We start from the raw sequence: 13008 nt of genomic DNA, 5'->3' as shown, positions 1-13008 counted from the left end.
TAACTGTGAGAAATAATCATGAAGAAAGTGTGAAAATGGAAAAAAACTTATATTATATTCCACATCAATAACATCTGTCCCTCATATTTCCCTCTCAGCTGTGGCTAAAGGCAGGACTTCCCAGTTTCACCAGTAATATTTGTAGCAGCTATGGAGCCATGGATCTCTAGAAAGGTTCATTTAAATATCATGAACATGAAAATGTCTAATTATATGCAGATGATTTCATCTTATACATTTAAACTCCATAAAGTCAGAACGTTCAGTACGACCACTGTCTAATGAGAACAAAGACAAAGTAGAACACTTCGCCACTGATGTCACATGACTTCCTGTATACAGATGACAATGCTGGTTGATGTCCGCCATCTTGTCTGCAGCCAGGTTCTTTTCTTTTAGGGACCCTGTGGGTCTGGGGCCTCAGGACAGTTACCCACTGTACCTGGTTGATAAAAACCCTGCATGATGGTTCCTGGTTATAAAGACCAGTTGTCGTGTAGCAACGGCTCCGGGGCTAAATATGACTCTGCATTCAACACTTCCTTATAAATGTATAAAGTCCCAACAAATATAATATTGTATCAACAATAATGAGTCAGTTAAATATTAGAAGAGTAAATACTTTGACTAAATACTTATTGATCGGTCTGATCCCATGAGGGGAATGTGCTGTATGTACAATGATGACCAGATGATGAGTCACGGTCCATATTAAAATCAAACCTCTAATGCTGGGATCGAGTGTTTCTACCAGGCACAGACTACAAGTCCTCAAGTCTTTTCACTTTTACTAGTCTTTAACAGTAAAAACAACACAGTTTATAAAAAGAGATCCCATAATGCATTGCATTTTCTAGATTTACAGTAATACACTGTAAATGAGAATGTCAGTATTTTACTTTTGAATGTAAACTATACAAATCCAGAAGGTGTTAATAATAATGTAATAATATAATAATATAACTGTTCTAACAGTGAGTTACTGTAATCAACATTATATTACAGTAGTGAACTGTAACAATGGTTTAGATTAAATTACTGGGTATTTAGCAGCACTTCACTATGTAAATTACAGATAACCGTGTTGAATGAAGTGTTGTAAAAGGTGATACTGACAAATGCAAATCACATTTCTTAGTGTGCTCCAAATGATCTTATTGCTGTGAAAGGCTCGTGTGTGCAGACTGCTGTGGATCATAATGCTAACTGTCTTTCAAATTAAGGTTTTGCTGTTTTATTCTGGCAGTCAAATCATTTGGTTTGCAGCTGCAAAGGCCAAATAAATGACCTTCATAGTAGAGTCTTAGACAGAGTTGTAAGCTCCATAAAATGCTCCATATGAGACGCAGGCACTTACGTTTGTGAATAATCATCAACTGACGTGCAGACATGCATTTATACACATTTAAACACACATTCAGACACTTGTGTTTTAAAAACAGGACTCAGTTTTCCTACTGTATGTATAAATGTGTGTGTGTGTGTGTGTGTCTATGATGTGTATAAAGAGGAGATCATGAGTCCTGTAGAAACATTAAGGTCCTGTTGTCTAACCAAACCTTTTGACCCAGCAGTTTCCTTCAACCTGTATTTACTGTTGCAGTTTATATACGTTTAATTTCTATAAGTTGGTTTGAATAAATCATAAAACCTTTATTGTGTAACATCACCTGTTCCTTCCCTCTTCTGCCCCCCAGACCTCCAGCTCACTTCCACTGAACATGGTTCCTGAAGCTGCTGATGACATGTATGAAGACTGCACTGAGGACATGGAGAAGAAGGTCAAGGAAGAACATTCATCTTAATCCATTTAAACAAGTCTGGCAAGAAGCACAACAATGTCTAAACAAAGATAAAGACCCAGAGGATGAATCTCTCACCAAAAACCACATGCAGGGAATCTGTGTTTATTCATCTGACAACATTTATAAAGAATTCAATGAAGCAGTCCAGACCGGTAGGAGCATCTATAGCAGCATCTTCTGATTCCATTCTTTACATTTCTGGCTGATTTCTGACATACAAACCCTGAATAACAATCATCACTGTGACATTACTTATTGAAGAACTGATGTTGCATTCACTGGCAAAGTTAACAACATAATTCAGTTTGGTACGTTTGCCTCCAGCTGTTACCTGAAGCTTTATTCAATAACAGATGAGGAAGAGGTTCTTACCCCCCCGTGAAACATTCAAGATAAGAGACGGACTTTATTTTGAAGAGTGCAGGAGATAAAAGTTACCTAAACGACAAAGTTTCACACTAATGAGAGCAGAGTTTCCTCCAACTGCAGCTTTTGCATCGTGTCATAATGTCTTTAATGTTTTATGTAAAACACTTTGACTCACCTTGTTGTTGAAATGTGATTTACAAATAAACTTACTTTGCCTTCTGATACACAAGTCTGTTCTCAGTTTTTGGACTTTTTCTCTAATCTTTGATTTTTGCTGAAATATTGGATCATTTGAACATTTATTGAAATGAAAGCATGTGAGAAGTTTAGAGGGAAAAATCACTATTTGGTGGAGCTGTTAACAACTTAACAGCATCTCTGCTTGTTGTTGAAGAGTTTTTATTATTTGAATGTTGTTCAGGACTTTAAATGAGTTCATCTGCCTGCAGAATGTTTACAGGCTGTGATGTTTTACAGTCAGACTGATGAACTCTGCAGATCTCTGGCTCCTCCGTGTGGACGCCGACTGAACTGCAGCTACTATCCATCTAACACATTGTTTAGCATGTTATACAGCTCTGGACAGGCTGAAACATAAAACCATCTCAGAAAATACAGTTTACATACATTAGTAATGAATCCTTAATAACATTTAATCCATACACCTGTTTTAATTGCAAAAATCCTCATTATGTGACCGACCTCACAAACTGTTGTAGGATGAAGGTTACAGACGGTTCTGACCCAAAGACAACAGAACAATCTAAAGAGGTGTGACTGAGCAAACTAGTGAGTAGTACTGTAGTACTGTAGTACTGTAGTACTGTAGTACTATGAATGGAATAATGTCAGCTACAACAACTACAACATGTTTTTAAGGGGACTTTATTCACCTAATTGTCAGTTTCATAAAGGATTCATGATCTTCTACCATAAGGGCCAGTTTCCTCCATCATAAGGGGATCTTATAGTATCTCATGTTGTTCACTGGAAGGCACTTCAACATGTTTTTCTCTCATACAGCATCACTGTCACATTACTTACCGAAGAACCAACCTTACATTCACTGACAAACACAGTTCGGTTTGGTATATTTGCCTCCAGCTCTACAAGAACAGACCTTTATCTCTTCAGTAACAAGACCTGCTTTAAACCTGAGACCTGAAGAATTAATCAGTGTTTGACACAGAGGAGGAAGAGATGCCTACCCACCTGTAGTGACCACTTTGACTATCAAAAAAGCCTCAACGGTCTATTTCCCAATCATAGACTAAAGAAAGCCTAATATTAATTTATAATTATTACCACACAGTCAAAAACTGTTTGCATCTCCCAAGTCAGCAACACCTGTGTCAGGTAACCTCTGATTATATTAACTTCTGTCTAACTGACAGCAGCACTACTCCCCCTAGTGGTGGGAGGTTCACCAAACAAAACATTAATAAAATATGGCTCTTACACGCCCACATGAAACATTCAAGATAACCAACATAACTGACAGTCAGGCAGCTCTGAGGGATTGTAACGTGCTCTTTATTAAGGTAACAGTTAGCTGAACACTTAGGAGACGTTATTCTCCAGCTGATGAAGAAAATGCTAGAAAATAAATGTTATTCTACAAGCTTTATATGTAAATCAATAAATAAATGTATAAATCACTTCAACAGCTGTACTGAAGTCAATCAGCGTGCATCACAACATCATTATTACTGTGTATAGGATCAAATGTAGGAGCATCTGTGCTGTTTTACATTGATTTCTATGTGCAGCAGACTGTATGTCTCTGTATGGAATCAATACATGTGTGGCACATCCTTTCTCTAAAAGACACAGAAAAACTAGTCCACACATTTGTTACTTCTAGGCTGGATTATTGCAACAAGTCTAAAGACTCTCCAGCTGGTCCAGAATGCAGCTGCACGTGTACTGACTAAAAGTAGAAAAAGTAAGTCTGTATGTTTTCATAAACTCATCAGTCATCATCTCCTCCCAACAAACACAAACTGCTCCTGTTTGTTTTCTAAGAATGAGCTGACAGCTGTTTCCTGACATGTAAATTCAACATCAGCTGTTTGAAAAGATATTAGAGAAACATCATATTAATATGTGAAGTTCAGTATAATAATGTTGTATTTCCAGATGTTTTGGAGCCTCCTGCAGGTCAGAGGCGGTACTGCAGTGACAGGAAGCTGCAGGACTTCCTGTCAGAAGGTAACACGTTTGTGGAGCAGAGTTACTCATTTTATTTCACTCTCACATGTTTTATTTTATTCAACTGTTTTTACTGTCATCTGATGAACCAGCTCTTATGAAGGGAGGCGTTTTGGATTTATGAACTGAACACAGTTGAACCGTTTGGACTTAATGAAAAACAGGATTTGAGTTGTTTTCTTTGATATGAGAATATGAACTCATATCTTTGGGTCCGTTCAGTGGTGCAGAGAGACACTTGTAAAGACATTTAGCTCATCCTGTTCAGTCAGTTGTATACAGGTGTTACAGATACTCATAACTGATCAAATATACAACTAAAAGGAATTTAAAGTTAGTTTGAGACTCTGAACGAACAGAACTCAGCTGAAAGATTCTGACTTTACACCAAACTTATTGTTTTAGTTTTTCCATTGTTTTTATTGCGTTTATTGTTTTGTTTTTTTTTTTAAATTAATTTTACTGTTTTTTTTTTATTGTGACTAAGTTTCCATAATGACCTGCAGAGGCTGCTGTAGCCAGCAGGCGGCGCTCATTTCTTCTGGTTTCAGGTTTTATAGCTGCTGTTGGTTCCTGCTGCTGCGCCAGAAAAAGAAAAATCACATCAGAAAAGTTTATTGTTATAACAAGATTATCATCATCATCATCATTATCATTATTATTATTATTATTATTATGATCATTATTATCATCATTATCATCATTATCATAATTATCATTATCATCATTATTATCAGTCATCAGGACTTTATTAACTCACATGTCTGTATTTTAGTGTCTGATTCTGGTTTATTTCTGATCCGGTTTGTGTGAACTTTCAACCAAATAAATTAATCCAAAACTGAGAAACATGTTTAACTACATCAAGCTCATAATACTTATGTACTTTTACTGCAATACTTTAACTACATCAAGCTCATAATACTTATGTACTTTTACTGCAATACTTTAACTGCATCAAGCTCATAATACTTATGTACTTTTACTGCAATACTTTAACTGCATCAAGCTCATAATACTTATGTACTTTTACTGCAATACTTTAACTACATCAAACTCATAATACTTATGTACTTTTACTGCAATACTTTAACTACATCAAACTCATAATACTTATGTACTTTTACTGCAATACTTTAACTACATCAAGCTCATAATACTTATGTACTTTTACTGCAATACTTTAACTACATCAAGCTCATAATACTTATGTACTTTTACTGCAATACTTTAACTGCATCAAGCTCATAATACTTATGTACTTTTACTGCAATACTTTAACTGCATCAAGCTCATAATACTTATGTACTTTTACTGCAATACTTTAACTACATCAAACTCATAATACTTATGTACTTTTACTGCAGTACTTTAACTACATCAAGCTCATAATACTTATGTACTTTTACTGCAGTACTTTAACTACATCAAGCTCATAATACTTATGTACTTTTACTGCAATACTTTAACTACATCAAACTCATAATACTTATGTACTTTTACTGCAATACTTTAACTACATCAAACTCATAATACTTATGTACTTTTACTGCAATACTTTAACTACATCAAGCTCATAATACTTATGTACTTTTACTGCAATACTTTAACTACATCAAGCTCATAATACTTATGTACTTTTACTGCAATACTTTAACTGCATCAAGCTCATAATACTTATGTACTTTTACTGCAATACTTTAACTGCATCAAGCTCATAATACTTATGTACTTTTACTGCAATACTTTAACTACATCAAACTCATAATACTTATGTACTTTTACTGCAGTACTTTAACTACATCAAGCTCATAATACTTATGTACTTTTACTGCAGTACTTTAACTGCATCAGACTCATAATACTTATGTACTTTTACTGCAATACTTTAACTACATCAAACTCATAATACTTATGTACTTTTACTGCAATACTTTAACTACATCAAACTCATAATACTTATGTACTTTTACTGCAATACTTTAACTACATCAAGCTCATAATACTTATGTACTTTTACTGCAATACTTTAACTACATCAAGCTCATAATACTTATGTACTTTTACTGCAATACTTTAACTGCATCAAGCTCATAATACTTATGTACTTTTACTGCAATACTTTAACTGCATCAAGCTCATAATACTTATGTACTTTTACTGCAATACTTTAACTACATCAAACTCATAATACTTATGTACTTTTACTGCAGTACTTTAACTACATCAAGCTCATAATACTTATGTACTTTTACTGCAGTACTTTAACTACATCAAGCTCATAATACTTATGTACTTTTACTGCAATACTTTAACTACATCAAACTCATAATACTTATGTACTTTTACTGCAATACTTTAACTACATCAAACTCATAATACTTATGTACTTTTACTGCAATACTTTAACTACATCAAACTCATAATACTTATGTACTTTTACTGCAATACTTTAACTACATCAAGCTCATAATACTTATGTACTTTTACTGCAATACTTTAACTGCATCAAGCTCATAATACTTATGTACTTTTACTGCAATACTTTGACTTCATCAAACTCATAATACTTATGTACTTTTACTGCAGTACTTTAACTACATCAAGCTCATAATACTTATGTACTTTTACTGCAGTACTTTAACTACATCAAGCTCATAATACTTATGTACTTTTACTGCAGTACTTTAACTACATCAAGCTCATAATACTTATGTACTTTTACTGCAATACTTTAACTACATCAAACTCATAATACTTATGTACTATTACTGCAATACTTTAACTACATCAAACTCAAAATACTTATGTACTTTTACTGCAATACTTTAACTGCATCAGACTCATAATACTTATGTACTTTTACTGCAATACTTTAACTGCATCAAGCTCATAATACTTATGTACTTTTACTGCAATACTTTAACTACATCAAACTCAAAATACTTATGTACTTTTACTGCAATACTTTAACTGCATCAGACTCATAATACTTATGTACTTTTACTTAAAGGTCCAGTGCGTAGGATTTATTGGTGTCCCCTTCCAAGCGGGTGGGAGAATCTACGGTGGCCATGAAACTGGTGAAAAACATCAAAGGCCTCTCTAGAACCAGTGTTTGGTTTGTCCGTTCTGGGCTACTGTATAAACATGGCGGTGTAACATGACGGGCTCTGTGGAAGAGGACCTGCTCCCTCTGTAGATATAAAGGCTCATTCTGAGGTAACGAAAACACAATGACTCTTATTTTAGGTGATTATACACTAATTAAAACATACCTATGAATATTATATTTCATTCCTGCTAGGTCTGTTCTGCTAGATGCCACTAAACTCTACAACACTGCACCTTTAAGTAGGATTGCAGGACTTTTACTTGGGGCGGGTCTTACAGCCTGTAAGGCAACACTCCGGGTGTATTCTGCACATTGTCTCTGTGCAGGTTGGCTGCTGCTGGAGCTGCTTTTACTCACAATTCAAAGTGTAGTTTTTATACGAGCCACATCTCCGGAGAGCTGAGCCGCTAAAAAAAACAACTCCTGTAGCCGAACAAGAGCTGAGTTTGTCGGATATAAAGTGTCCAGAGGAGACGTTAAACCTGCCTGGACTGGAGGTACCAGCGTGTTTGTGCCATGTTGTAGTGACGGATTACACCTGCAGGTAAAACCGCTTTAATTGACATTCCTCCCTCATCTGCACGCGGACATTTCTGTTGCTTTGCTCATTTTTTTAAAATATATTTTCTATTCGATTAATTCAGGAAATACCTCACATATGTTCTGATTTGCCAGCTTTGTCATGCGAACACACAACCTAAACATAAAATGTGAAAACAAACGGTGGCAACTTGATCCGTGGAAGGAAAGGCAGCCGTTTCTGTGTTGTAAGCGGATAACCCTCCCGCACCAGACTGCACTGGGAAATTTAGATTATATGATTTCGCAGGTATTTACAGGCAAATACACACACAATTACCTGATTTAAAGGAGTGCAAGCATCATATCTTTAATTCGGCATACAACCACCACACCAGAAATGTCGTAGATTAACATAACTTCAACTTTTATTACCATTTCTCGAGTTATTCCTTGAGCGTTTTTTAAGAAAATTATCGTTACAACGTGGTGGGCAATGAGCCAACACCGAGTTTGATTAAGCAGTTTAGTGAAATGTTAAGTGTTAAGTGACTAACATCGGACTATACTTACGCTGAATTACTAAAAGCAGCAAAATAGCTCCTAAGAATCCATTTAAGGTCTAATCCTACATTTATATTCGCTAATACGCATTTTTATAGTAAATTGACTGAATTTTTAATGGAGTTTGGCACATTGTGTGTTCATGAGAAAAATGAAGGTGAAGGGCAGTAACACGTCTCGCTTGTTGACCCGCAGTTCATCAGTGAAAGAAAAATACCTGATTGAAAATAAAAAAAAAAACAAGCTATCTAAGCCTCGCTGTCGCCCCCGGACAGGTGTGCTCGGCGGCCCCGCCAACAGGCGCTCTGTCCCCCGGCTTGTCTGACCGACGCTGCCCGGTGTGTCGGAGCTCAGAGATAGCAGCGCGGCTCCGTATTGTTCCAGCCGGGGTTACCGGAAGGTCTCCGCGGCATTATTTTATCTCTTTTGTCTCTTTAAAACAAACGGTTCCTGTTATCTTTGACTGTAAGTGACCGGGGGCGGACTTCACTGATAACTGCCTGGAGCCCCGAACAAACAGCCGTAGATTTATTATGATGTTTAGATCTGACAAACATTGAATTATGTGACTATACAAATTCATTGTTCTCCAGAGTAACTCACAAAGGGCCCCAAAACACTTAAAATGAATGAATAAAAACATTCCTGCCGAGCTGTTTTCACGGCTAATGAAGATGAATAGCCTACTCCACAGCTGAACATACTCCGAAAATCAACATGTCGCTCCGTTTTGTTTGATTGAAATCTTTTTATTCTCCTTAAAGCTGACCCACATTCATGTATATTGATGTTAAAGTATAGAAGGTTTGTTCCTGAGAGGAGACAGATGTTAATTGGCGGCAGCAGCTCATTAGTTTGGCCCCTCTGTGACCTCTCCAGGTAATTGGTGTTATGAGAAGAGCAGGTCTCAGGTGAGATAACTCACTTTGTACCTTTTCTATAATTCACACGTTTACATTAAAGTCTTCTAAAACAACCTAACTTGACTCTGAAAGCACGTAGTAAACATATTCACAATAATAATTTAAAGTTGCGTCTTGACCGAAACAAAGATGGCGACCGGAAACAGATAACCGTTTACTTCCTTCATCATAGCAACCAACCAGGTCAGGTTTGTTTTTTGGGATGTTACCATCTGTTACTTTTATTGATAATAATTAGTGACAAAATCAGCTTGATTTGTATTTGTATCATCTAATATATTAATACCACCACTAATAACCAGTCTCTGTAGGATTTCACTTGTTTTTGTGTGATTATACACATTTAAATCATTTCTCATTTTATTCCATTTAGTTTTTTAATGTTAGATCATGGTGGGTGACGGCGAGTTATGTGAACAGAGTTTTATTGGATGGTTTAGTTAAATTAAAGCTCCAAATCAGGAAGTGCATTTTTTATTTCTGAATTTGGACTCTCCTGTCAGAATATTCAGATTATTGATCATTTATCACTTTGTATTAGTTTATTTGTGATGTCATCAGAGCTCACATGACCTAAATCCTTTTACCACCTGCTCAGTGTTGAATTTAGTGCCGTTAGCTGTTTCTCTGGAGGTGAAAGGTCATCAGGCTCTTAGAAAACTACGTTTGCAGATACTAAACGCTCGCAGGACCTTTGAGCCGACTGTTGTTGTGTTTTCTGCTGCATTTTGATGGAAAGCCGTTTCCTGTTTGAGTCAGATAGTGAAGGATTAAAGTCCGCAGACTGACTGTGGTTCTTCATGGGAAACATCCCTCCAGCTGCTCTCCTGAAGGACTGACAGACTATTTCTGGATGTTTTTCTGCCCTCAGGGTCTTTGCTGTGGCTGGTTTTTCTTTTTTTTTTGTAACCATTGATTCAGATCCTGAACTGAACTCAAAATATCTGGAACGTCCTCAAAGTCAAGTCAAAATCCTGATTCTAAACCAGTATTTAATTTGACTGTTTTATCCATCAGATGTTAACTAGACTCAGAGGAGAGCTGCAACTAATGATTGTTGTTATTATTGATTAGTTGTTTGGTCCATAAAATATCAGAAAATGGTGAAAAATATTGATCAGTGTTTCCTAAAGTCCACGACAACGTCCTCAAATGTCTTGTTTTGTCCACAACTCAAAGATCTTCAGTTTACTGTCATAGAGATGAAAGAAACCAGGATAGATTCACATTTAAGAAGCTGCAATCAGAAAATTTGGACTTTTTGACTCAAAACAATTAATAAAATATCAAAATAATTGGTGATTAATTAAACAGTTTGCAGCTAATTGATTTATCATTGGAGCTCTCAAAGTCTACAGACTTCCTCTGTGAGGCTAAACGCTAACAGCATGCTAACGTGCATGTTCATGTTATGTAGGTATAGTGTTAGCATGTTAGCATTTGCTAATTAGCAGTAAACACAAAGTACAGCTGAGGCTGATGGGAAAATAAAGGAAAGTAAACGTTGACCAGATGGTGGCGCTAGACGAAGAGTCGGAGGATCAAAGTTATTATAAGTAGTCAATTTATTGATTAGTTGATTGGTAAAAAACCTGCAACTAATTTAATAACTGAATTATTGTTTTAGTCATTTTTTAAAGCAAAAACGCCAAAAGTTTCAGTTTCAGCGTCTGATGTGAAGGTTTGATGTTTTTTAGTCGTTGGTGACAGTAAAGTGAACGTTTTGGGTTTTGAGACGTTGGATTAAGACATTTTGACACGTTTGACTTTAAATAATCAAAAACATTTTAGAGATAAACCAATAAAATCATTGTCAGATTAATCAATAATGAAAGTTATTCCAGCTCATCCTGACGGGAACATGAATCAATCAATCAAATCAATATATGTTCAGTCGACCTGATCGATTAGAGTCAGCAGGTTCGTCCTCTGAGGAGCTTGACAGACGTTACTGTTGATGTTTGTTTGTCTAACGTTGGTTACCATGACGACACGGTGATGTAACTGCACCTGCCAGGTGCAGCTCGTAGAGAATTATGGGATTGAAACAGGAAACTGGAGCAGCTGAGTTGACGTCGTTGCATCAGATTGAGGCTGAATTAGCTTCAGATTATTGATCGATGCAGTCAATCAATAATCTCTTCATGTGATCGTATCATGCTGATATGATCATATTGTTCCAAATTAGATCAATACTAGATTATTGATATTTAATATCCAATAACAACATAGTGAGTCATTTTCCAACATGAACTCATAACTAGAGCTGCAAAGATTTATTGATCAGTTGATCAACAGATTGATAATTGAATAATTGTTTTAGTCACTTTTTGAAGGAAAAATGTTAAAACTTTTTGGTTTCAGCTTCTCAAATCTGAAGATTTGATGCTTTTCTGTTTCATATGTGACAATAAACTGACGTCAGATTTAACTTTCAGACATTTTATTGACAAAACAATTAATCAATAATGAAACTAATAATCGTGCTCGACTCATTTCTCAGATATGAAGTTCTGGAGGTTTTTCTGTGTCGTATGATGGTGAACTGGATATTTATGGATATTTATGGATATTTATGGATATTTATGGGTTTTGACTGCTGTCAACTGAAGATCAATCAATAAATTGATCCACAGAAAATGAACCAGTAATTATTTTGATATATGAAATATAGTTTTAATCACTTTTTAAAGCAAAACAATCTAAAATGTGAAGATTGAATGTTTTTCTGCATCAGACAGGAAATAAATCTTCACTTTGTGATAATTATCAGCAGATGAATTGATGGTGAAACTCGTGTGTTCACACGTTGAAGGACTTTGACTCACTGATACGGCGAAAATACAGGAGGAGTAAACAAGCAGACGTGTGATAATAAAAACAAACAAATCACTTTATAGACGAGCTCACACTTACCGATCAGCTGATAAACACAGTGATAGATCCGCTATCAGCTGATCGGCGTCGGAGGTTCGTTCTGCTTCCTGTCGGCTGCTCTTCGTCGATGATGATGATGTCACGACTCACACCAGCGAGGTCTTTAATGTGAAAATAAACGGAGTGTTTTATATTTTCAGTATTGATCGATTAGTTTTGCTTTATAAAATAAAAAAAATGTGAAAAAAGTCTGAATACGTCGACTTCAGACGTCGTGTTTCATTTGATTGATCATCAAAATATTCAGTTTATTGATCCATGTGACAAAAGAAAAGAAACAATAAACAACTGATTGATTATCTGAATAGTTGCTTAATTGTCAATGAATCAATCAGCTGATTCAGTGATGAAATAAAACATCTGGAGAACTTTTCTTTCATCTTCATGTCTAAATGATTCATTGATTAACTGTGAAAACTAATCAGCAGATCAATCAATAAATGAAATGATGGTCAGTTTCAGATCAATCGATTCTCTCGTCTGATGTTTGACGGCAAACTGAAGCTGAAACAATCGATCAGTCGATCGACAGAAAAGAAATCTGTAAATATATTGATGATCAATC

At 35.7% G+C, this 13008-nt stretch overlaps 1 protein-coding gene across 6 annotated transcripts in view; it reads left to right on the top strand.

Annotated features, from left to right (window-relative positions):
- Positions 1–7821: 7821 nt before the first annotated feature.
- Positions 7822–13008, top strand: part of eps8a (epidermal growth factor receptor pathway substrate 8a) — a 44942-nt gene continuing 39755 nt past the window's right edge. For 5 of the 6 annotated variants that reach the window (XM_044343122.1, XM_044343121.1, XM_044343120.1 and 2 more), the window contains exon 1: positions 7822–8044. The gene's annotated coding sequence lies outside the window, so the exon portion shown is untranslated. The remainder of the gene's footprint in view (positions 8045–13008) is intronic. The other variant, XM_044343123.1, reaches the window with a different exon arrangement.

The sequence above is a fragment of the Thunnus albacares genome, chromosome 23 (genome assembly GCF_914725855.1).
Source record: "Thunnus albacares chromosome 23, fThuAlb1.1, whole genome shotgun sequence".
NCBI classification, from domain to species: domain Eukaryota; kingdom Metazoa; phylum Chordata; class Actinopteri; order Scombriformes; family Scombridae; genus Thunnus; species Thunnus albacares.
Note: the sequence above shows the minus strand (reverse complement) of the source record. Positions and strands in the feature narration are given on the sequence as shown.